Source organism: Chlorocebus sabaeus, chromosome 4 (assembly GCF_047675955.1).
Source record: "Chlorocebus sabaeus isolate Y175 chromosome 4, mChlSab1.0.hap1, whole genome shotgun sequence".
NCBI classification, from domain to species: domain Eukaryota; kingdom Metazoa; phylum Chordata; class Mammalia; order Primates; family Cercopithecidae; genus Chlorocebus; species Chlorocebus sabaeus.
In genome coordinates, this window is record NC_132907.1 from 38,197,437 (window position 1) to 38,219,796 (window position 22,360).

General features: G+C 43.3%; 1 pseudogene; it reads right to left on the minus strand.

The window, feature by feature from the left end:
* Positions 1–13,041: 13,041 nt before the first annotated feature.
* LOC103225097 (RNA ligase 1-like) lies at positions 13,042–19,522 on the minus strand (annotated as a pseudogene).
* Between the last annotated feature and the right edge of the window lie 2,838 nt (positions 19,523–22,360).

Below are 22,360 nucleotides of genomic sequence, written 5' to 3' on the forward strand. Positions count from 1 at the left end.
AGTAGAACAAAAGGCTTTTATTTACCAGGCTCTACCCTCTTTTGATGGACATTATGGTTGAAAATTTCATTTTTATCTCATCTTTGCACAGGCAGGTAGAATGAGAGAGATTTAACAGGGACCTACCAGAAGACAAACTGGGAGGGATGTGGAACTTCCTAGGGAGGGGATTAACATTTGGAGAGCAAGTATCAGCAGTAACACAGCAGTTTTAAGCTGGAGACCAAAAACCTGAAATAATCCAGTTCATGGAAAATGAGGCATACTAAGAATTCAAATCAAGGGAATGGAAGAGTAGATACAAGTTCCTGCAAAATGGAGCTTGTCAACCAACTCCATACAATAACTAGGGTACCTGATTAAGGTCCCCCATATTCTCGGCACTTGTATTGTGGGGGTCTGAAGAATGGGCAAGGAACAAACCCCCATATGCGAAAAGGGCCGGGCATGATGGTTCACGCCTGTAATCCCAGCACTTTGCGAGGCTGAGACGGGCAGATCACCTGAGGTCAGGAGTTCGAGACCAGCTTGGCCAACATGGCGAAACCCTGTCTCTACTAAAAATACAAAAATTAGCTGGGTGTGGTGGCGTGTGCCTGTAATCCTAGCTACTCGTGAGGCTGAGGCAGGAGAATCGCTTGAACCCGGGAGGCAGAGGTTGCAGTGAGCCGAGATCTCACCATTGCACTCCAGCCTGAGGGACAAGAGTGAAACTCTGTCTCAAAAATAAATAAATAAATAAATAAATAAATAAATAAATAATCCATATGTAAAGGACTTAAGTAGGCAAGCACTCTAGGGGCTTGAGACAGATCTGAAGAGATTCTGACACTCATGATATGACTAACAATCGTTCTATTCCTTCGAGAAACAAGTGTGATTAAGTTAAAACATTTGTTTTGATTGGTTGGTTATTGGTAGAGACGGGGGTCCTGCTATTTTGCCCAGGCTGGTCTTGAACTCCTGGTCTCCAGTGATCCTCCTGCCTCAGCCTCCCAAAGTGTTGGGATTACAGGAGTGAGCCTTGATATTTGATAAAGGTAGTACCACAAAACAATAAGGAAAGGATGGATTGTTTCTTAGGTGGCATGATAAATCTGGCTTACAGTTTTACAGAGAAAAATCAAGCCTGAACTCTCTGTTTTTACCCTGTGTAAAGGGGACTCAAAATGGATTCTACTATCTACTAAAATAATATTAATAGAAGATGCAGGGGACTATGTTTGTGAATCAGGAGGAAAACTTGAGCAAGATCTAAAATACCAACATGAGATGAAAAAAAAAAAAAAAAAAAAAAGATGAGGGACTGGGCAAGGTGGCTCACGCCCGTAATCCCAGCACTTTGAGAACTCGAGGTTGGCAGATCACCTGAGGTCAGGAGTTCGAGACCAGCCTGACCAACATGGTGAAACCCTATCTCTACTAACAATACAAAATTAGCCGGGCATGATGGTGCATGCCTGTAACCCCAGCTACTCAGCAGGCTGAGGCAGGAGAATTGCTTGAACCAGGCAGGCGGAGGTTGCAGTGAGCTGAAATTGTGCATTGCACCCCAGCCAGAGTAAAACTCTGTCTCAAATAAATAAATAAATAAATAAATAAATAGAAAAAGAAAAAAAAAATTGAATGTGACCGCATAAAATTTAAAGATTTGTGTTCAATGAAGGACAAACTTATGAGACAGTTGACTGAGTTGGAAAAGATAATAGCAATGGCTAAAACCTTCAGGGCATCAAAACTAGAATATAAATAACTCCAGCAAATCAGCAAGAAAAATTTGGAAACTCAATAGAAAAACAGGAAAAAGATATGACTAGGCAATCTGAAGCAAGAGAAGTCCAAACGGCTAACAAATAATGAAGACATAATCAGCCTCACTAGAAAGCAAATAAAAATTAAAGCAAAGATATTATACCGTTTGACATTCATCGGATTGGCAAAAATGATAAAGAATGATACATCTCAGTTTGGCAAATATATGGGGAAGTAGGGTAAACTGATTCAGGTATTCTAGAAAGCATTGTGACAGAATTCGGTGGAAAAAGTTAGTATATACCTCTGACTCAATTATCTCTGAATATACTGTGCATATGCCAGGGAAATTCTTGCACAGGTCTGAAGAATAGTCATACAAGGATATTCATTCCAGTGTTAATGTTAGTGGTGGGCTGGAGGCAAATTAGGTACCCATTACTGGAAAGATGAGTACATAAAGTGTGTTAGATATGTACTGTAGAATCTAATATAGGTAGAAGCAATAAATTACACACACACACACACACACACACACAGAGCAATATGGGTAGATCATACAAACACAATGCTGGCTGAGCATGGTGGCTCACACTTGTAATCTCAGCTCTTTGGGAGGCCAAGGAAGGAGAATTGCTGGAGCCTAGCAGTTGGAGGCCAGCCTGGGCAACATAGTGAGACTCTCATCTTTCCAAAAAAAAAAAAAAAAAAAGCCAGGTGTGGTGACACATGCCTGTAGTCCCAGCTACGGAGAGGCTGATGGGCTGATGTGGGAGGGTCTCTTGAGCCCAGGAGGTTGAAGGGGCAGCGAGCTGTGATCATGCCACTGCATTCCAGCCTGAGCATCAGACCAAGACTCTGTCTCAAAAGCAAAAACAAAAACATAATGCTGAAGAGCAAAGAAGTAAGAAATAGAACAAACAAGCCTGGGCAGCCTAGGGAGACGCCATCTCTATGAAGAACTAAAAAAATTAGCTGGATGTGGTGGTGCACGCCTGTGGTTCCATCTACTCCAGAGGTTGAGGCAAGAGGATTGCTTGAGCCTGGGAGTCCAACCTGAGTGGCAGAGATTCTCTCTCAAAAAAAACCGAAACAAAGCAAACAAAAAAAACACACCATATATCATTTATGTAAATTAAAACACATAGAAATGCAATACAAAGTTACACATTTTGCAAGAACATATATGTATTTTATAACCTATATAAAACACATTAAGCTGGGCGTGGTGGCTCACACCTGTAATCCCAGAACTTTGGGAGGCTGAGGGAGGAGGATTGCTTGAGCTCAGATGTTCAAGAACAGCCTGGGTGGCATAGCAAGACCTCATCTCTACAAAAGAAACACACACACACACACACACACACACTAGAGGCCAGACACGGTGTCTCACACCTGTAATCCCAGCACTTTGGGAGGCCAAGGCAGGTGGGTTACTTGTGCCTAGGAGTTCAAGACTAGTCTGGGCAACATTTCAAAACTCCATTTCTATTCTAAAAACAAACAAACAACAGCAGCAACAAAAGAACATCAATGTGAGGACAAAAAAATGAGATTTGGGATTGGGGCATTCTTTATGCAGAACACAGCAATTCTCACTGGTGTCTACATTGAAGGAAACAAATATAAATTTTAGAAATGAACGAGGCTGGGTACAGTGGCTCATGCCTGTAATCCCAACACTTTGAGAGGCCGAGATGGGCGGATCGCCTGAGGTCAGGAGTTCAAGACCAGCCTTACCAACATGGTAAAACCCCGTCTCTACTAAAAATACAAAATTAGCCAGGTGTGGTGGTGCATGCCTGTAATCCCAGCTACTTGGGAGGCTGAGGCAGGGGAATTGCTTGAATCCGGGAGGTGGAGGTTGCAGTGAGCTGAAATTGCATCATTGCACTCCAGCCTGGGCAACAAGAGCAAAACTCTGTCTCAAAAACAAAAACAAAAACAAAACAAAATAAAACAAACAAAACCCCAGTAGTAGGTATTATGTAGCTGACTTTATGTTAAGCAGTGAGTTGAAAGATATGATTAACTGAAATCTCTACAACTGACTTTTTTTTTTTTTTTTTTTTTGAGACTGAGTTGCACTCTTGTCCCCCAGGCTGGAGTGCAGTGTCATGATCTTGGCTCACTGCCAAGATCATGCTGCCTCCCGGGTTCAAGAAATTCTCCTGCTTCAGTCTCCTAAGTAGCTGGGATTACAGGTGTGTGCCATCACACCCAGCTCATTTTTTGTATTTTTTAGTAGAGATGAGGTTTCATCATGATGGCCAGGCTGGTCTTGAACTACTGACCTCGGGTAATCTGCTCATCTCGGCCCCCCAAAGTGTTGGGATTACAGGTGTGAGCTGCTGCACCTGGCCCTCTACAACTGACATTTAATATGAAAGGAAAAAAGAGTAAATAAATGATAAAATGTATGCTTATCCATCAGCATTAACCACCTTGAAAATATTATAATAAAAGAAATCGTAATTACCACTAAAAGGGCAAAAAAAGCTTGAGAATATACTTAAGGTGCCAAGAAAGGGATACCAAAATAAAACAAAACAAACCAACCAACCACAAACAAACAAAAAAAACCCAGAATATACTTAAGGAAAGATTGTATTACTGAGGCCAGGCACAGTGGCTCACACCTGTAATCTCAGCACTTTGGGAGGCTGAGGTGGATGGATCACTTGAGGCCAGGAGTTCGAGACCAGCCTAACTAACATGGTCAAACCCTGTCTCTACTAAAAAATACAAAAATTAGCTGGCGTGGTGGTGCACGCCTGTAGTCCCAGCTACTTGGGAAACTGAGGGACAAGAATCACTTAAACCCGGGAGACAGAGGTTGCAGTGAGCCTAGATCATGCTGCTGCATGCCAGCATGGGTGACAGAGTGAGACTCCCTCTCAAAACAAAAAGAAAAAAAGAAAAGGGCCGGGCGCGGTGGCTCACGCCTGTAATCCCAGCACTTTGGGAGGCCGCGGCGGGCAGATCACGAGGTCAGGAGATCGAGACCATCCTGGCTAACACGGTGAAACCCCGTCTCTACTAAAAATACAAAAAATTAGCCGGGCGTGGTGGTGGGCGCCTGTAGTCCCAGCTACTCGGGAGGCTGAGGCAGGAGAATGGCGTAAACCCGGGAGGCGGAGCTTGCAGTGAGCCGAGATCGCGCCACCCGCACTCCAGCCTGGGCGACAAAGCGAGACTCAGTCTCAAAAAAAAAGAAAAAAAGAAAAGGATTGTATTACTGGAAATTTAAAGATGACATGAACTAAAGGGTTCTGGAAGGAGAAAAAAGAAAATATATTTTCAAATCAAGTTTTAACTAAACATCATTCCAATCAAAATACCAACGTAATTTTTATTTTTTAAGAGTTTGAACATGTTAAACCAATAGGATTTTTCTTAGAAGTAGTTGAAACTGATACAAAGTTCACTGAATATAAAGTTCAGTGGTCACAACTATGAATGAGAAAAAACAAAAGTTCACTAGGCTGGGCACTGTTGGGAAGCTGAGGTGGGAGGATCACTTAAAGCTCAGGAGGTGGAGACCAGCCTGGGCAACATAGTGACACCTTGTTTCTACAAAAAACAATTTTTAAAAATTAGCCAGATGTAGTAGTGCATGCCTTTAGTCCTAGCTCCTCAGGAGCCTGAGGCAGGAGGATCACTTGAGCCTGGGAGATTGAAGCTGCGGTGAGCTATGATTGTACCACTGCACTCCAGCTGCGGTGAGCTCTGATTGTACCACTGCACTCCAGTCTGGGTGGCAGAGCGAGAGTTTGTCTCAAAAAATAAAAATAAAGTTCACTAAACAGATTAGGGTATCAAAAAATAGCTTTAAAAACGAGAGTACAGAGGAGACAGTCTCTGTCAAGATGGCAAATGACATTACGATGCAACAATAATTTAAATAATGGAATAAATAAATAGATTCATAGGACTGAAATAAGAATCTCAGAAATATAACTTTATTACACATGATCATTTAATATATAACACAAAGACACTACTAAATAGAATAAAGGATTATTTTATGAATGTTGAGACAACAAGTTGACAGTCTGGAGAAAATTACCTAGAACCATACCTTATAGTTTCTTTCATTTTTTTTTTTTTTTTTTTGGACAGAGTCTCCTCTGTCGTCCAGGCTGGAGTGCAGTGTCACCATCTTGGCTCACTGCAACCTCTGTCTCCTGGGTTCAAGCAATTCTCCTGCCTCAGTGTCCTGAGTAGCTGGCATTACAGGTGTGTGCCACCACGCCCACCTAATTTTTGCATTTTTAGTAGAGACGGGGTTTCACCATGTTGGCCACTCTGGTCTCGAACTCTTGACCTCAGGTAATACACCAGCCTGGGCCGCCCAAAGTGCTGGGATTCCAGGCATGAGCCCCCACACCCAGCTGAAAAATTTCTTTTTCTTTTTTCTTTTTATTTTTCAGACAGAGTTTCGCTCTTGTTGCCCAGGCTGGAGTGCAATGGCGCAATGTGGTCTCACAGCAACCTCCACCTCCTGGGTTCAAGCTATTCTCCTGCCTCAGCCTCCCAAGTAGCTGGGATTACAGCCATTCACCACCACGCCTGGCTAATTTTGTACTTTTAGTAAATATTTTTGTATTTTTTGTATTCTCCATGTTGGTCAGGCAGGTCTCAAACACCTGACCTAAGGTGATCCACCTGCCTCAGCCTCCCAAAGTGCTTGAGGCACTGCGCCTGGCCACAAACAATTTGTTTTTTAAAGCAACTTTTCTATGCTTTTTACATGTAATATTTCATTTTATTTTTCATTTTTTCAGATGGAGTCTTGCTTTGTCACCCAGGCTGGAGTGCAGTGGCTTGATCTCAGCTCACTGCAACTTATGCCTCCCGGGTACAAGCAATTCTCCTGCCTCAGCCTCCCAAGTAGCTGGTATTACAGGCTTGTACCACCATGCTTGGCTAATTTTTATATTTTTAGAAGAGACAGGTTTTACCATGTTGGCCAGGCTGGTATTGAACTCCTGGCCTCAAGGGATCTGTCTGCCTTGGCCTCCCAAAGTGTTAGGATTACATGCTTGAGCCAACACCCCCAGCCTACATGTAATATTTCATTTAACCTTTATAATAATTCTGTGAAGTAGATATACTTGTTACTGCTATTTTGTAGATGAAAAATTGAGGCAGCTGGGCGCAGTGGCTCACACGTGTAATCCCAGCACTTTAGGAGGCCAAAGTGGGTGGATCACCTGAGATCAGGAGTTCGAGACCACCCTGTCCAACACCGTGAAACCCCATCTTTACTAAAAATACAAAAAAAAAAAAAAAAGTTAGCTGGGCGTGGTGGTGGGCTCCTGTAATCCCAGCTACTCGGGAGGCTGAGGCAGGAGAATCGCTTGAACCTGGGAGACAGAGGTTGCAGTGAGCCGAGATCGCGCCGTTGCACTCCAGCCCAGGCAATAAGAGTGAAAATCCGTCTCAAAAAAAAAAAAAAAAAAAAAAAAAAAAAAGAGGTGGGGTCTATTACCCTTGAATTGCTCTCAAAAAAAAAAAAAAAAAAAAGAAAGAAAGAAAAAGAAAGAAATGATTGGTTTGAATGACTAAGTTTTGGAATAATTTGTTACACAGCCATAGATAATGAAAATTCTACTTATTATCCTGTGAGTTAGGAATCATTTTTGTTCCAAGTTTGTAGAGAAGGAACGAAGGTTCAGACTGGTTAAGTAACATGCCCAAGGTCATATGACCAGTCAGTAACTGAAGTGGGATTTGAAACCAGGTGTGTCTGACTCCAGAATGCCTGCCGTCAATCTCATGCCATTCTGTCTCTGAAAAGGGAACTCAACTCACACCGCAGAGTCATTCTGCTCCCCACTCAGAACTTACTAGTTTGTAGAGAAGAATTCCAGGCCTCTCAATTCCATACTGCTAGGAGGGTCAAGTTCCCAAATGAAACTTCAGGAACATATAGAAATCTGGAGATTTAATAATGGTCAACAGAATCTAAAAAAGGAGGTATATGGGGGTTGAAGAAGTATTTCAATCTCAGATATAGTTCTACTTTTTCAATATATGCAGTTCCTCAGCTGGAAAGGACAACTCAGGCATCGCCAGTGTAGAAATATGTCCCTTGTAGAATGATGGGCAAGGCTTTTGTTTATTTTCTGTGTTTTCTTTTTTTTTTTTTTTTTTTTTTTTTTAATAGAGACAAGGTCTCACTATGTTTCTCAGGCTGGAACTTCTGGCCTTAAAAGGGCATCCTGCTTCTGCCTCTCAAAGCATTGGAACTACAGGCACGAGCCACTATATCTAGCTGGTTTATTTTCTACTGGGGAGTATCACTAGCCTGTCTAAAACATTCCAAAGCATCTTTGTCCCTTTGGTTGGTTGAAATTAAAGGCACTCTCTCCCAGAAGTTTTCTTCCTTCTGTGCCCATCTTGTTCAAGGAATTGGTTTCTGCTTTAAGTCAGGACACTAATAATGACTTTATGAATTGACCTGAGGAGGAATTTCCCGAGGGAGAATTGACCTAGGTAAGATTCTTGGTGCCTCCAAGACCTTCATTTGAATCCAACCTTGAATGCAAGTGATGTGATGATATATTGAGCATTTCCTAGGGCTTTTTCCAAGGGAAAAATAGGACCACTTGAGGTCCTCCCAGAAATGGAATTTAGTTCTGAAGACCGATTTTGGCAACTGAAGAAATTTGTATGCCTTCCTTATAACAATTAAAAGTAATAACTCTGTGGTCTTTCATGAGATCCAAAAGCAATACTCTTTTGATTTTGTTGCTTTATTCTATTGTTCTTAGGCTCCTGTTGTGCTTAAAATTGTTATCTCTTTGGCTAGGTGCTATATGGGTTGTATTTATCTATGCCTTTCATAGAATAGATACCACAGACTTTTTTTTTTTTTCAAAAGAGAAATGACAATCAAAAGCATATCACACGTGGTGGCTCACACCTGTAATCTCAGCACTTTGGGAGGCCGAGGCAGGCAGATCACAAGGTCAGGAGATTGAGACATTCCTGGGCAACATAGTGAAACCTCTGTACTAAAATATAAAAAAAAATTAGCTGGGCATGCTGGCATGCGCCTGTAGTCTCAGCTACTCGGGAGGCTAAGGCAGGGGAATTCCTTGAACCTGGGAGGTGGAGGTTGCAGTGAGCCGAGATCGCGCCACTACACTCCAGCATGGTGACAGAGCAAGACTCCATCTCGAAAAACAAACAAACGAACAAAAACCACAAAAGCACATCACAGCTCTATTAGCTCATGGCCTCTGTTTCCCATTGTGGCACTTAACTTTGCATCCAAAAGAAGCAACTGTGTGTAATTTTAAAATATAGAGCAGTACTAAGTTTAGCCAAGTAGGTGTCACTGAAATTGTAAAACTTGAGTACGGCTTTGAAAATTTTCTCTCTCTCTTTAAGGATAGCAAAATCAAAGTGAAAGCATGTATAAAAACTATACTAAAATTAAAAGAACTGATAAAATAAGATTAGTGAAGGAAAAAATCTCATGTGCTTGAGGATCACAGCAAGGTATTCCCCAAATTAAAGCAAAGGAGAAACGAAATTAGTTACATTCAAAATGTAATCAACGAGGCCAGGCGCGGTGGCTCACACCTGTAATCTCGGCATTTTGGGAGGCTGAGGCGGGTGGGTCGCCTGAGGTCAGGAGTTCGAGACCAGCCTGGCCAACATGTTGAAACCCTATCTCTACTAAAAATACAAAAATTAGCTAAGTATGGTGGTAGGTGCCTGTGATCCCAGCTACTCGAGAGGCTAAGGCAGGAGAATCACTTGAACCTGGGAGGTGGAGTTTGCACTGAGCCAAGATCACACCGTTGCACTCTAGCCTGGGCAACAGAGTGAGATTCTACTTCAAAACAATAACAATAACAACAACAGGCTGGCTCACACTTGTAATTCCAGCACTTTGGGTGACTGAGGCAGGTGGATTGATTGAGTGACATAGTTTGAGACCAGCCCAGGCAACCTGTGAAATCTTGTCTCTGCAAAAAAATCACAAAATCAGCCAGGCGTGGTGGTGTGAGCCTGTAGTCCCAGCTACTCGGGAAGGTGAGGTGGGAAGATTGCTTGAGCCCTAGAGGCAGAAGTTGCAGTGAGTTCAGACTGTGCCACTGAACTCCAGCCTGGGCAACAGAGTGAGACTCGATCTCAAACAAACAGACAAACAATAACAATAATACCTGCTGGGGCAGTGGCTCACACCTGTAATCCTAGCACTTTAGGAGGTGGAGGGAGGAAGATGGCTTGAGCTCAGGAGTTTGAGACCAGCCTGGGAAACATGGTGAGACCTCTTCTCTACAAATAATAATAATAATAAATAAATAAATAAATAAATAAATAAATAAATAAATAAATAAAAATAGCCAGGAGTGGTGGCTAAAAAAAAAAAAAAAAGTTTATTTAATTCTATCACTAGACTTTGGTACAGGAGAGACAATAGGGAGAGGTGAGTAATATGGTAATCAGATATATGCATTAGTCCATCTAGCTAGTGTCAGAAGGTTCTTAGGTATAGCTAATTGTTGCTGTGTGGAAATGTGGGTCCAGTGCTGTCCAATGCTCTGAATTTTTTTTATATGAAATTTCTTTAAAATTCCTTACACTTAATTATTGATTATTTAAAATATTCTGTACAGTGGGCACAGTGGCTCACACCTGTGATCCCAGCACTTTGGGAGGCCAAGGCAGGCGGATCACCTGAGGTTGGGAGTTCGAGACCAGCCTGACTAACATGGAGAAACCCCATCTCTACTAAAAATACAAAGTTAGGCCAGGCACAGTGGCTTACGCCTGTAATCCCAACACTTTGGGAGGCTGAGGCAGGCAGATCATGAGGTCAAGAGATCGAGACCATCCTAGCCAACATGGTGAAACCCCATCTCTGCTAAAAATATAAAAATTAGCTGGGTGTGGTGGCACACACCTGTAGTCCCAACTACTTGGGAGGCTGAGGCAGGAGAATCGCTTGAACCAGGAGGTCGAGGTTGCAGTGAGCTGAGATCACGCCACTGCACTCCAGCCTGATGACAGAGTGAGACTCCATCTCACAAAACAAACAAACAAACAAACAAACAATTAGCCGGGTTGCCTGTAATCCCAGCTGCTACTTGGGAAGCTGAGGCAGGAGAATCGTTTGAACCTGGGAGGCAGAGGTTGCAGTGAGCCAAGATCACACCATTACACTCCAGCCTGGGCAACAAGAGTGAAACTCCACCTCAAAAACAAAAAACAAAAAAAGTCCTGTGCAAAAATCAGTAAAATGTTGATAATCATAGAAGTTGGGTGATGGGCACATGATGGTTCATTTTATACTCTCCATCCTTTTCTTGTATGTTTGAAATTGTCATAATAAAAAGTGTTTTTCTTAAATCCAACCCATGCTGGCCAAATTAAATTATAATTTCTGTCTTACTTGCTAAGTGCTAAGAATACACTTACACCTGTAATCCCAGCACTTTGGGAGGCCAAGGCAGGTGGATCATGAGGTCAAGAGATTGAGACCATCCTGGCCAGCATGGTGAAACCTTGTCTCTACTAAAAATACAAAAATTAACTGGGCGTGATGGCATGCACCTGTAGTCCCAGCTACTCGTGAGGCTGAGGCAGGAGAATTGCTTGAACCCGGGAGGTGGAGGTTACAGTGAGTCCCATACTGTTCTTGTGATAGTGAGTACATCTCACCAGATCTGATGGTTATTATAAGGGGGAGTTTTCCTGCAGCTCTCTTTGCCTGCTGCCATCCATGTAAGATGTGACTTGTTCCTTTTTGCCTTCCGCCATGATTGTGAGACTTCCACAGCCATGTAGAACTGTAAGTCCAATTAAACCTCTTTCTTTTGTAAATTGCCCAGTCTCAGGTATGTCTTTAGTAGCAGTGTGAAAACAGACTAATACACATATACAGAATAGGCCAGTCACAGCGACTCATTCCCATAATCCCAGCACTTTGTGAGGCCTAGGTGAAAGAATTGCTTGAGCCTAGGAGTTCATAGTGATATCCTTCCTCAACAACAACAACAACAAGAAAAAAAAACTTAGCTGAGCATGGTGGTGTGTGCCTGTAGTCTCAGCTGCTTGGGAGGCTGAGGTGGGAGGATCACTGAAGCCCAGGGAGGTGGAGGCTGCAGTGAGCCATGATCATACTATTGCACTCTAGCCTAGGTGACAGAGCAAGACCCTGTCTCAAAAACAAACAAACAAACAAACAAACAAAGGAACACGTAATGGCCAGGCATGGTGGCTCATGCCTGTAATCCCAACACTTTGAGAGGCCAAAGCAGGAGGATCACTTGAAGCTAGGAGTTCAAGACCAGCCTGGCCAACATAGTGAGACCCCATCGCTACAAAAATTAAAACAAACAAACAAACAAAATACATATACAAAATAGTTTGTATCACCTGTATAAAAGTTAAATTCACAAAGAGCTTTTGTGGCTTCTGTAACAAATTACTGTACATTTAGTGGCTTGAAACAATAATGATTTGCCAGCCACGGTGGCTCACGTCTATAATCCCAGCACTTTGGAAGGCTGAGGTGGGTGGATCACGAGGTCAGGAGATCAAGACCATCCTGGCTAACACGGTGAAACCCCATCTCTACTAAAAATACAAAAAATTAGCCAGGCACAGTGGTGGGCACCTATAGTCCCAGCTACTTGGGAGGCTGAGGCAGAGCTTGCAGTGAGCCGAGATCGTGCCACTGCACTCTAACCTGGGCAACAGAGAGGAACTCTGTCTCAAAAAAAAAAAAAAAAAGAAAAGAAAAGAAAAGAAAAAGAAACAACAAGGATTTATCATGCTGCACTTCTGGAGGTCAGAAGTCCAAAGTGACACTCACTCAGCTAAAATCAAGGTGTTCAGTAGGGTGGCATTCCTTCTGGAGGATCCAGGGAGAATCTACTTTCTTGCCTTTTCCAGTTTCTACAGGTTGCCTGCATTCCTTGGCTTGTGGCCCCATTCTTTATCTTATAAGATTTTCTTGCAACACCATATCACTATGACACTGACAGTGAAACTCCTACGTCTTTCTTCCACGTTTAAGAATCCCGTGATTACTTTGGATCCCCCCCCAGATAATCCAGGAAAATCTCTCTTTTAAAGTCAGCTGATTAGCAACCTTAACTCTATCTGCTGTATTTAAGTCCCCCTTTTCACAGTGTGATATATATAATAAGAAATATATTTGTCCATAGTTTCTGTCATGGAGCTCCTGAAACACCTGGCATTTCCTGAGTGATAGGAGTTTCATTTGTTATTCTTTATGAGCCCCATTTGTTTTTTTGTTTTTTAGAATGTAACAACAATAAAACTAATCTTAATTTTATTTGCATTTAATACATCAAATATTATATCTTTGAGTCTACCAGTTTTCTGTTTTTGAAAAATGATTAAGCAAACACTTAATATCAAAGGCAGAATCACATTTGTTCAGGTTCATGTTGATAATAACTGGAGCTTCTTTGATTTTTGCTGTTGTTGTTGTTGTTTTTGAGACAGAGTCTCTCTCTGTCACCCAGGCTGGAGTGCAGTAGCACAATCTCGGTTCACTGCAACCTCTGCAGGGATTAAAGGGATTCTTGTGCCTCAGCCTCCCAAGTGGCTGGTATTATAGGCTCCCGCCACCATGCCTGGCTAATTTTTGGTTTAGTAGAGATAGGGTTTCACCATGTTGGCCAGGCTGGTCTCGAACTCCTGACCTGATGTCATCTGCCCATCTCGGTCTCCCAACGTGCTGGGATTACAGGCACGAGCCACCATGCCTGACCTATAACTGGTTTTGAGTTAATGTAAATATTTGGGATTGGCCAGCATAAACCAAGACGATGGTGATGGACCTTAATTAAATTACCATTACTGCAATGCCATACTATTCCTTCAATTTTACCCTCTTTGCAAACTTCAAAGCAGGACAAGAGACCATTGTACTTCCAAACAGGCAGATTTCTTTTCTTTTCTTTTTTTTTTTTTTTTTTTTGAGACAGAGTTTCACTCTGTTACCCAGGTTGGAGTGCAGTGGCATGATCTCGGCTTACTGCAGCCTCTGCCTCCCAGGGTCAAGTGATTCTCCTGCCTAAGCCTCCTGAGTAGCTGGGACTACAGGTGCCCACCACTATGCCCAGCTGATATTTGTATTTTTAGTAGAGAAGGGGTTTTACCATGTTGGCCAGTCTGGTCTCGAACTCCTGACCTCGTGATCCACCCACCTCGGCCTCCCAAAGTGCTGGGATTACAGGCGTGAGCTGCCACGCCCAGCCCCAGATGGGTAGATTTCTTATTTGGAATGCTCCATGTGGTATAAGAAGATGTAATGGATGCGTCTTGCCTCCTAACCCACGTGGGTTTCCATTGATATTTGTTCCTATAAGCTCCAGTGTTTGTTCTAAAATTAGTGGCACTACACTTATTTCCAAAAGCCCAGGTTCATCAGGATGATGCTTTAGTACCAGGGCAATTTCAAATTCATAATGAACTACAGAGGAATGCCAGCAGTACTGTTTATTGTTTTTTTCTACTGGTGCTCAACCAAGAATATGTCCATTTTCATCAGGTGCTGGATTCCCATTTAGTTGTTCTATTTCCTTTGCTGGTATGCAGCACTCTGGAGCCTGTTTGAAGTCCTCCTCAAGGTTCTTTGGTGTTTTGAACGTAGAAAAATGTAAAATCTTTTTTCGGCTTGTTTGTTAGGTTTTCTAGCTAGTTGAGCCCACAGATGTGGCTAATCTGCTGCTCCCTTTTGGCAGAAGGCTCCTCTTTCACCTCCATCACAAACACACATGATATTTTTTGCTGCATGGAGCCCAGGCACCTCTTGGTGAGCCCAACAAGCAGAATGAGTGTAGGGTGCATTTTTTTTTTTTTTTTTTTTTTTTGTATATTTTTTGAGACAGAGTCTTACTCTGTCGCCCAGGCTAGAGTGCAGTGGTGCGATCTCAGCTTACTGCAACCTCCGCCTCCTAGGCTCAAGCGATTCTCCTGTCTCAGCCTCCCAAGTAGCTGGGATTACAGGTGCAAGACACTATGCCGGCTAATTTTTGTATTTTTAGTAGAAATGGGGTTTTGCCATGTTGGCCAGGCTGGTCTCAAACTCCTGACCTCAGGTGATCTGCCTGCCTTCGCCTCCCAAAGTATTTGGATTACAGGCATAAGCCATTGCGCCCAGCCAAGGGTGTGCTTTTAAATGGCACCAGGTCCAGGCAGGGTAAAAGCCCTGCAGCAGTAACTATGAGCCTCCATCCCCTTCGTGTGTGTGTGTGTGTGTGTGTGTGTGTGTGTGTGTGTGTGTGTATGTGTTTTGATCTCACTCTGTCGCCTAGGTTGGAGTTCAGTGGCGCAATTTTGGTATGAGCTCCTTTTAATCACACCTGAGTTTACACTAATGAGGTGAGTTGATGTGGGGCCTAGATGGGGGCTGGTCACCAGAAAAAACAAGTGGTTAGAGGGTTGGAAGTTTCAGCCCTATTCACCAACCTTCTGGGAGGGAAAAGGGGATTGAGGATTGAGTTTTAAGTCTTGAACAACAAGATTCAAAAAGCTTCGAAGTTGATGAACACATTGACTTGCTGGGAGGGTCATACTCCTGGAGAGGGTTTGGAAGCTCCATACCAACTCCCACCCAATACCGTGCCCTATGCACCTCTTCCATCTGACTCTTCCTGGGTTGTGTACTTTATAATAAACCAGTAAATGTAGGAAAAGTTCTTCTGAGTTCTGTGAGTCATTCTAGCAAATTATTAATATCAAACTTAAAGAAGGGGTTGTGGGAACCCCTGAGTTATATCAGCCAGAACTATGGATAAGGCATAACTTGCAAGTGCAGTCTGAAGTGGGGACAGACTTGTGGGACTGAACCCTTAAGTCTGAAGCAAGCTAACTCCAGGTAGTTTGTGTCTGAATTAATTGAAATGTTTGACATCCAGTTAATGTTGGAGAATTGCTTGGTGTAAAAAAACACCCCAGACACAGAACCTAACATATTGATAGGTTTTAGGGATTAGGATGTGGACATCTTTGCTTCCCTAGATACTAAAGTAGGGGCCAGGCACAGTGGCTCACACCTGTAATCCCAGCACCTTGGGAGGCTTGATTGCTCCCACCTTAATTGCTCTTTAAAAATTTTTTTGAAATATTTTAATTTTTAATTTAAAAAAATTAGCCAGGCGTAGTGATGTCTACCTGTAGTCCTAGCTACTTGGGAGGCTGAGGTGGGAGGACGGCTTGAGTCCGGGAGTTCAAGGTTGCAAATGAGCCATGATCATAATGCTGCACTCCAGTCTGGGCGTCAGAGACCCAGTCTCCAAAAAAAAAAAAAAGAAAAAGAAAGAAAACAAACCAAGTTGATACTGTGATGACTCCACATCTGAGCAGTACACTAGCCACAGAAAGGATCTGTACAGTGCGGATAGGCATGCCTGTCTTTCACAGACGAGTGTATCTTTCTTTCATAGCTAGGTGTACTGTCTTTTTATAACTTGATGACAATAGATATTAAAACCATTGAGGGAGCTCTCTGAACCTGTCCTGGTTCTGGGGACTGCCTAATTTGATAAAAAACAAATTAAAAAGTAATAAAACCATCTAATTTTGTTTGTTCTAATTCCACATTTAGTTAACTTCTGATTTTACCCATGTATATATTTTTTCAAGATACAGAATACTCTGACTACACAATATTAATGACTTCTCTATTTGGCAGTTATGCTTCTTTCTTTTTTAAATTTTTTGAGATGGAGTCTTGTTCTGTCGCCCAGGCTGGATGCAGTGGCGCAGTCTTGGCTCACTGCAACCTCCCTCTCCCGGGTTCAAGTGATTCTCCTGCCTCAGCCTCCTGAGTAGCTGGGACTACAGGCACCCGACACCACACCCAGATAATTTTTGTATTTTCAGTAGAGACAGGGTTTCTCCATGTTGATCAGGCTGGTCTCGAACTCCTGACCTCAGGCGATCTGCCTGCCTTGGCCTCCCAAAGTGCTGGGATTGCAGGTGTGATCCACTGTGCTTGGCCTATTTGGCAGTTATATTTCTCATTGTAAATTAGCACCTTGGATACTGGTTTTAATATCTGTTGTCATCAAGTTATAAAAAGACAGTACACAGTACACCTAGCTATGAAAGAAAGATATACTCATCTATGAAAGACAGGCATGCCTATCTGCACTGTACAGATCCTTTCTGTGGCTAGTGTACATTTCATGGACACTTTTGTACATTTCATGGACAATGAAGAAAGGTGGAGTTTTTGGACCTGAAGACTCAACTCTAGATTGTGGTGAATACAGCAAAGTTCTGCAATTTTGTGTGTCCTTTCCTCAGGTAGCATCTCTCTGTCTCACTGCACATTTCTTTTTGTTTTGTTTTTTGAGACAGGGTCTTGCTCTGTTGCCTGGGCAGGAGTGCAGTGGCATGATCATAGCTCACTGCAGCCTCTAATGCCTGGGCTCAAGGGATCCTCCCACCTCGGCCTCCTGAGTAGCTGGGATTACAGGCACACATCAACGCTCAGCTAATTAAAAAAAAAAATTTTTTTTTTAGAGACAGGGTCTCACTATGTCAGTCTCAAACTCCTGGGCTCATGCAATCCTCCCTCCTCAGCCTCCCAAAGTGTTAGGATTGCAGCGTCAGACTGCACCCAGTCCCACTGACTATTTCTTATAAACATGGCAAGGATCTTTCATGCATCATAAATGTGAGTTAAATGAGTTAAGACCTTTAGACAAAGATGATATCAAAGGCAAGGAGGAGCCTCCTGCCCATCACAATATCAGGGCAAGAACAAAGGCTTTGAAGGCCAAGAAAGCCACACTACAAGGCAGCCAGAGTCTCCTGAAGAAGGCCCATGAGTCACCTACCCTCCAGAGGTGTAGCACACTGAGACTCCAAAGGGCCCTAGAAAACGAGTTTTCAGGAGGAACAACTGAAACCACGGTGCCATCATTAAGTTCCCCTTGACCTCAAAGAAGGTAGAGAAAACAACATGCGATCAGGCAGTCTTTGAGAAAAACTGTATGATACTGACATGGTGCGTACCCTGATAAAGCCTAATGGAGACAACAAGGCATACATTGGACTGGCCCCTGAGTACAGGGACTCGATACTGCCAACAAAATTGGGATCATCTAAAACTGAATTCAGGCCGGGCACGGTGGCTCACGTCTGTAATCCCAGAACTTTGTGGGGCCAAAATGGGTAGATTGCTTGAGTCCAAGAGTTCAAGACCAGCCTGAGTAACATGGCGAATCTCCATCTCTACAAAAAATGCAATAATTATCCGGACATGGTGGCATGCACCTGTGGTCAGGAGGCTGAGGCAGGATGTTCCCTTGCGCCCAGGAGGCAAAGGTTGCAGTGAGCCAATTTTGCATCACTGCACTCCAGGTTGAATGGTAGAGTGAGACCTCATCTCAAAAAACAAAAACAAATACAAAAAAACAGTGCCACGAGACTGGAAGGAGCTATACAGAAGGGAACATGGGCCAACTCCACTGTAGCCTGTGTGCAGAGATGGCCAATGACCAGAGGACCCTACCCCATTCCTGCTGCTCTGACTCTGTGAGTTTCATTTGATGACACATCCCTAGGTGGGGCCTAAAGAATAACTGAGGGTCTTTTTTGGAGGGGGGGGGGGGGAGGCTTTTTTTTTTTTTTCCTGTTGCACAGGCTGGAGTGCTGTGGCATGATCTCGGCTCACTGCAACCTCTGCCTCCTGGGTTCAAGCATTTCTTGTGCCTCAGCCTCCCAAGTAGCTGGGACTACCTACATGCATGCACCACCAAAGCCTGGCTACTAAGTTTTGTATTTTTAGTAGAGATGGGGGTTTGCCAGGTTAGCCAGGCTGGTCTCCAACTCCTGGCCTCAGGTTATCTACCTGCCTTGGCTTCCCAAAGTGCTGGGGTTACAAGGCATAAGCCACTGCACCCAGCCTGAGGTTTATTTTCTGTCAACGCAGGAGGATAGGACTTGAAGAAGAAATTAAATTTCTTTATAAGAAATAATAGATTGTGACATATCTTTTAGGCGCAACTTTATGGACTGTTACACAAAGGCATGTAACACCTCCATTATCAGGCCTGTGTCTTACCTTACACCCTCTTCTCCACTACAGTCCACCCACAGCCCAACTGGACTTAGTCACTCTGCGTTTTTTCATGACAGAGTCCCCAGGGGGCAGAATGTAATCTATTCCTTTCTGTACCGTTGCATTCCTCTCAGGGCTTGCTTCCTCTTCTCTCCTTGGGAATGCCCTTCTGCATTCTCATTTCTGCCTGTCGAAATTGAATCACCTTTTGAAGAAGCCCAGTTCAAAGCCCCTTCTGTCAGCTGAATTGTATTCCCTTCAACACAATTCATGTGTTGAAGTTCTAAACCCCGGTACCTCAGAATACGACTCTATGTGGAGATAGATAGGAAATTGAAAGCGTTAATTATGTTAAAATGAGGTCATGAGGGTGGGCCCTAATCTGATATGACTGGGGTCTTTAGAAGAAGAGGAGATCTGGACACAGACAGATATAGAAAGAAGACCATGGAAAGACCCAGGGAGAAGATGGCCATCTACAGTCCCGGAGAGAGGGCTCAGAAGAAACCGATCCTGCCAGCATCTTGATCTCAGGCATGGCCTCAAGAATTCTGTTGTTTAAATGGCCCACTCTATGGTACTTTGTTGTAGGGACTCTAGCAAATAGGACCTGTTCTTCAGACTCACTTTGCCTTGACTGTTCTGTTGCTCTTTGTGCAGCGGCCTTGCACGACCCTTAGTTGTAAACACAGTCATCCCTTTGGATCTGTGGGCGATTGGTTCCCGAAACCCCCATTGATACCCAAACCGTCAGCTGGCCCTTGGTATCCTTGGGTTCTGATGTGTGGACAGGAGCACCCACTGCATGCTTCCTTTCAGCTTAGGGATGAGCCTCATCTATGACCTTTGCTTCTGCCATAGTCTCAGGATAATTCAAGATTGGCTGAGAAAATGACTGATACCTTGACTGAAATGATGAAATGTGCTGTGGCTTGGGAGATGCAATGGTATAACTTTTCTTAGAGTTTGGAAACAAAATGAGTTACAATTAACTTATTTCTGTGGTGGACTGTGTCACGCACCACCTAGATCCCATAGTAGGAATGAAAGACTTATTCCCCCAGCTCCCAGGAATGCTGCAGGAAGACAGCACTCAGCTGTCTTTGGTGATCCCCTGGACTTGAAGAAAATTGTCTGATTGATCTAAGATCACCTGTCCTTTCAGGGCTGGCCTGTGGGAGTATAAAGGCTTGGCTTCCTATCTCCAACTCTGAGCAATTCTGAAGAGCCATCAACCTGAAGGACAATCCTTTGGGGTCCTGAGGTCTTTGCTGAGCCAGCATTGGAGCTAGACTTCTTCCTAGTCCTGCTTCTTCCCCTCCTTCCTCATGTGTTGATCCTAAGAGCACTGCCTAATAAAGACCTTGCATGTCAACTTCTGTCAGAGTCCATTTCTGGGAAACCCAACCCAGAAAGGGTTTCATATCAATTAATTAGTATTTTCTTGTAAATTTATGGCTGTTCATACAGACAACAGAAGGTATGTGTCAAATCCATGTTAATTATGTTTATTTTGTAATATAAATTCCATGAAGGAATACAAGGGAAGAAAATATGATTGCATAGGGTGGGAAAATAGGTAGTAATTACTGAATTGTAAAAGAGCATACATTAACGTTATTAATTTAAAATGAAGTTTATTACTATTTCAGCTACATTAAATAACCTGGTGAGCCAGCTGTGGTGGTGCACGCCTATAGTCCCAGCTACTTGGGAGGCTGAGGTGTGAGGATCACTTAAGCCCAGAAGGTTGAGGCCAGTATGGGCAACATAGCAAGACCCTGTCTCAGTAAGTAAGTAAGTTAGTAAATAAATAAATAAATACATAATTTGGTGTACTAGCCATTATTTCAATAAATTAACTTTGTGTGAGCAAAGATTTGAAGACTGGTCTCGCTTTTGTGCTGTTTGCTCTCACCTCAATTTTCTTTCTTTCTTCTTTTTTTTTTTTTTTTTGAGACAGAGTCTCACCCTGTCACCCAGGCTGGAGTGCAATGGCACGATCGTGGCTCACTGCAACCTCCGCCTCCCGGATTCAAGAGATTCTCCTGCTTCAGCCTCCCAAGTAGCTGGGATTACAGATGTGCACCACCATGCCCAGCTAATTTGTTGTATCTTTAGTAGAGATGGGATTTCACCATGTTGGCCAAGCTGGTCTTGAACTCCTGACCTTGTGATCTGCCCACCTTGGCCTCCTGAAAGTGTTGGGTCTGCAACCATGAGCCACTGCGCCTGGCCCTCACCTCAATTTTCTTCAACAGCTACTTGCCATGAAGGCTTGGGTTTCTGTTTGTTACTAGAAGCATCCAGACCAAACATCTTCCATGAGGGAGAAACAAAAAGCTGAAGCAAACCCCTAAATGTGCTTGATAAAAATAAGGGAGTGACGCACATCTGTGTCAAGCAGGTGGACAACCAAGATACTGGCTGACACTTTCATTTTGTTTGCTTTTGACTGTGAGCAGTAACATTCAAGAGAACTGGAAGGTGGCCCCTTAGGCTGCTGGCTAGCAGGGAAGTGCTGCAGGTCAGGATGGGAGGCTGCAGAGGAGGAGGGGAGGGGACAAGAAAGGTAAGTATGGTTCCTTGAAAAGTCAAGAGCACAGACCCTAGATCAGATGCTTAGATTCAAAATCCTTGCTTGCTTTCTAGCTGTATGTCCTTGAGAAAGTTCACTTAACTATCCTGAACTTCAGTTTCCTCAAGCATAAAATAGGATTAATGATAATTCTTACCCCATAGATTTGTCATGGTGATATTACATGTTAAGCATCTGGAACAATGCCTGATAATACAATCTCTTAATAAATGTTAGGCCTGTTCCTCTAGACTAGGAATTGAAGGTTGGTCTTTGTGCCCACAAACCACCCCTACCCTCAATGCCAGGAATGGCCACGGTGCACTGGAAGCAGCATTAGCAAGAGCAAAAGAAGATAGTGTATCTTTCATTACATTATTTAAGTCAATGGACATTAGTTATCACCCAGTAAAAAGGTATCTTACAGGGACACAAAGATGATTCAGAGATCTACGCCCCAAGAGCCTATTGTCAGATACAGAGTGCATGGTCATCTGGCTCCTGTTGAATGGAGACCTACCCTTTGGGAGTCACAGTGAAGTGTCAAGGTGACACTTCACTGGCCAGTGGTCACCTTTGCAGAAAGGCCTCACTGCCTGCAGCCTCTGGCACAGGGCAAAGAGCGCAAGTTTTAGAGTAAGATCGGCCTTTGAATCCTGGTCTGCTCTGGGCAAATCACTGAGTCCTAATGAGCCTCTACTAGCAAGTCATTGAGTCCTGCTGAGCCTCTACTACCCTCATCTCTAAAACAGAATGATACTTACCTTATAAGGTTGCTGCACCAATTAAGATGAGGCAGACTAAAATGCTTAGCACAAAGACTCAGCATTAATTCACTGGACAAATATTTATTGACTACCCACTATGTTTCAGATACTGTGCCAGGTGGTAGGAAAAACTTTGCCTTAGTGTCCCTGGAAAGAAAAAGTGTTCGGAAAGATGGAACTATATAAGAT